The following is a 4699-nucleotide window of genomic DNA, read 5'->3' on the forward strand; positions in this document are numbered from 1 at the left end:
GCTTGCATGTGAAATCAGTGAAATTGTTCTGTAGTTTCCACATTCGGTTGGGTCGCCTTTCTTTGGGATAGGAACAAATATCGATCTCTTCCAGTCAGTAGGCCAATCGGTCACTATAGGTAGATGAGTTAATTTCTGGGTTTTTTATTCTGTTCCACTGGGCTGTGTACCAATGTTCCATTGGTCTGTCTTTGTATCACTACTGTGATGTTTCGGTTTTTATAGCTGTGTAGTTGGTTTTGAGCTCGAATAATGCTATGACTCCCACTTCATTTTTCTTTTTCACAAGTGTTTTGCTTATTTGGGATCTCTTTCTTCTCCATATAAATTTGATACTTGTCTGTTTGATCTCCTTGAAAAATGAATTTGGTATCTGTATTGGGATTACATTATACATGTAGATTGCTTTTGGTAGGATTGTCAGTTCCACTATATTGAGTCTTTCTATCCATGAACAGGGAACATTTTCCATTTATTTAGGCATCTTATTTTTTCTAGCAGAATAGTGTTATGTCACTTTCTTCATAAAGGCCTTTTGTGTATCTAGTTAGATTTATTCCCAAATATCTCAATTTGTTGTTGCCTATTGTCAATGGTATTGCCTTATTTGTTTCCACACCTGTGTTCTCTTTGTTACTGTAAAGGAATCCCACTCATCTTTGTATATTGGTCTTGTATCCTGCCACTCTCTTAAACTGGCCTATTAGGTCTAATAGTTTGGGGGGTTTTGTTGAGCCCTTGGAGTTTTCTATACACACCATCATATTATCTGCATATAACAACAATTTTACCACCTTGTTGCTTATTTGATTTCCTCTTATTTTCTTCTCTTGTCATACTGCCCTAGCAAGTACATCCAGTTCAATACTGACTATTGTTGTTGTTGTTATGTGCCATCAAGTCACTTCTGACTCATAGTGACCCCATGTACAACAGCTCAAACCCTGCTCTATCTCTTGCAAACCTTATTGTCTCTGACACACTTATCCCCATTACTCCAGGGATGGAATCAATCCATCTCATCGAGGGCCTTCCTCTCCTGTGCTGTCCCTCCACACTCCCAAGCATGATGTCCCGTTCCAAGGACTGATCTCGTCTTGCAACATGTCCACAGTATGTAAGATGGAGCTTCAGAATCTTTGTCTCCAAGGAACAGCCTGGCTTCACCCTCTCCAGGATGAACTGTTTGTTCTCCTAGCAGTCCATGATATATTCAATACTCTTCTCCAGCACCAATGCTAAAAGGCATCAATTCTCCTTCTGTCATCCCTAGTCATTGTCTAGCTCTCTGATGCATAAAAAGTAATAGCAAAGACTATAGCCTGTTTCAGGTACACCTTAGTCTCCAGACTGACATCATTGCTCGTCAGTACCTTGGAGCTGTCTCTGACAGCAGACCTTCCCAATGTAATTTATCTTTTCATTTCTTGGCTGCTGGTACCAAGAGTGTTAATTGTAGAGTCAAACAAACTGAAGCTGTCAACAATCTCAATCTCTTCACCATCTGTGATGCTTCCAATAGGCCCAGAGGTGAGAATCTTGGTTTTCTTTATGTGGAACTTCAATTCATATTGAAGGTTGAAGTCCTTGACCTTCTGAGGCAAGCGCTTTAGGTCCTCCTCAGTTTCTGCAAGCAGGGTCGTGTCATCTGCATAACAGATTGTTGATGAGTCTACCTCCAATCCTGATGCCACACTTCTCATATAGCCCAGCCTCCAGAACATCGGTTCTGTATATAGATTGAAAAGCTATGGTGATAGAACACATTCTTGATGCACACCCTTCCCAATTTGGAACTATATAGTGTTTCCTTGCTCTGAGGGCTGCCTCCTGGTCCAGAAATAAGTTTCACAGAAGCACAATCAAGTGTTCTGTGATCCCCATTCTTCTCAAAGTTAGCCACATTTTATTGTGATTCAAATACTCCTATGCCTTTGCATAGTCAATGAAGCACAGATAGACTGACTAGAAGTGGTAAAAGTAGGCATCCACCTTTCCTGCTCTTGTCTTTTCAATCTTCTGGCATTTCTGCCTCTCAGTTGTAAGCCATCAAAAGCTCTAAGGAGAAATGTCATGCCAGGTGTCACCTCATTACTGTGTTTTCCTTCTGTCTCACAAAGTGGTCCAGGTTATACTGCATTTTAACAGTCTGATGCCTTCAAGCAAATGTTTTTCTTACTTTATGCCGCTTTTCTAATGGGTTTCAGCACTCACTTGATCTAATTTTATTGCTGAACTATTATCTCAATTTCCCCTAATAGCAAAATTTCGAGTTTTATTTTTAAAACTTTAAAAAAAATTACTACTCATATATTATTTTAGTTTCTAGCGGGACCATTACCCAGATTGCTCAATGTATACGCTGTTTCAACAGCAGAAAGTCGGTAAATTATTATCTGAGAGACCAAATGTGATGAGTAAACCTCTGATGAGTACTCTGCTCTTTTACTGAATACTTCTCTCTTTTATTTTTTTAATTACTTACTCTATAAGTTTGCTATTCTGATCATTGGCCACATTTTTAAGTAACAGTGTGAGAAAGTCACTATGGTAAACATCTTACTTCTCTAATGAATTCCAGAAATAGCTAGAGGATACACATTAAGCCACATTTTCCACTATGAAGGGTTTAGAGTATTTTATAAAGTCATTGTATTTTCTTTATATCAATGCTGTTCAAGGTGTTTATCCTATAGATGCAAATTTTCTATGGACATACAACCTAAGTTCTCTCTATCCTAAGCTCACTTGTGGAATGGAAGTATTTGGACTACATCTTGAATGAATATGTGAAAAAGAGAACATGCCTTCAGGGAATGATATAGGCAGTGTCATGAATGAGCATGAAGTGATAACCAAATAGGGAGAAACCTGGCTGAATAGAGGGGTGATGATACCTCCTTGGAACAACTGAGAGTCCAGCTGATGTTTGAGTAAGAAGGACTCAGGTTGAAGAGATGTTGTAGCTCGACACAGTAATATTAATAAGTCAAGCATTAATGAAAATGCTTTTACCTATGCACATTTCTAGTTTCTAAAGCTCTAAGGTATAAAATAAAAGACCAAATTATTGATACACTTGATAGATGTCAATATTTCAGACAAGGCAATAAATATACATCATGCTTTCCTATAGGAATGTTACATGGTGGTCCTGCATCAGTACTTTAAAAGAAGATATTATCCTATGAATTGTAGAGAAAAAAAGGAAACAGAATGGCCTTAAGTGAGGTGAATTAATAAAATAAGTGCAACAATGGACTTGAACAGAGCAGAGATAATAAGAATGGCACAGGATAATGCAAGTTTTTAATCTGTTGTTCATAGTTCACTATGAATTGTAGTTCACTGGATAGCATCTATCAGCAGCACCACCAGAATTTTAATACTTCAATTGTTTCTTGATTTCTCTTACTCATGTATTAGCTTTCCCATGCATGTGATGTGGTTGAACATAATATATCTGGAGTCAGATGCACTTTCTTGCTCAAACTGGCATCTTAAAAAAGATCTTGTGCAGCAGATTTGCCCAGTGCAGTATATTGTTGACCGCTCCTTCCATGGACTTTGATTGTGGGTCCAAGCAAAATGAAATCCTTGATAACTTTATATTTTTTTCTCCATTTATCATGAAGATCCTTATTGGTTCAATTGTGAGTTTTGCTAGGGGTTTTTGAAGGGATTTTTAAGGGATTTTTTTTTATTGCCGAGATATACTGAAGATTGTAGTTTCTATATTCCTCAGCAAATCTCATTAACTTTCTCCACAAAAGGTTGTATCATATGCACAGTACAGGTTGGTAATAAGTTTTTCTCAAATCCTGATGCTACCTTAATCATCAGATGGATGAAAATAGTATTGTGAAAATAGCATTGAGAAAAATGGGAATTCAAGAAAATGAAATTGTGTTCATGTAAAACCTATATATAGACCTAGAAGACATTGTCTAAACAGGACAAGGAAACAACAATCCATAATTTGAAATCTTGAAAGTTGTGAGTCAAGGTTGTATCCTTTCTCCAATCCATTAGCTGCTCCATGAAAGAAAGATGTACATTTTCCTCTCATCCAACTTACTTTCTTTGAAAACTTGCTACCAGGTCAGCTATGCATTGGTGCTGACTAGAATAACTCAAACTATATGCTGAGCAAATAATTCTAGCTGCTATATGAAGAATAATGTGGCATCAGGATTGGAGGAAGACTTATCAACAAATTGTAGTTTGCAGATGATGCAAACTTGCTTACAGAGAATGAAGAAGATTTGAAATACAGATTATACCTCAACATGAAGGAAATAAACATCTTTACCACTAGACCACTAGGTAGCATCTTGCTAAGTGAAGAATAGTCTGCATTGCCAAATATCTCCCTTTGCTTTGACTCACAATCAACAACCATGGCAACAGCAGTTAAGATATCAAAAGATGAGTCACTTTGAGAAAAACGTGCTGTCCAGTGCCTCTCCAAAGTACTAAAAACAAAATTATGTAAGTTTAAAGACTAAAGTGCACCTGATCCAAGCAATGATATTTTTATTGAAAATATCTGAACGTTGGTCAGTGAATAATGAGGGCAAAGAAGAACCGATGCCATTGAACTGTGATGATGGGGAAGAGAATCGAATATTCCATTGACTGTCAAAATACAAACAAACCTGTCTTGGAGAAATAGCAGCCAGAGGGAGGGATTATGAAG

The sequence above is a fragment of the Elephantulus edwardii genome, unplaced genomic scaffold, assembly GCF_000299155.1.
Source record: "Elephantulus edwardii isolate Elephantulus edwardi_28Jun2011 unplaced genomic scaffold, EleEdw1.0 scaffold00108, whole genome shotgun sequence".
Lineage (NCBI taxonomy): Eukaryota > Metazoa > Chordata > Mammalia > Macroscelidea > Macroscelididae > Elephantulus > Elephantulus edwardii.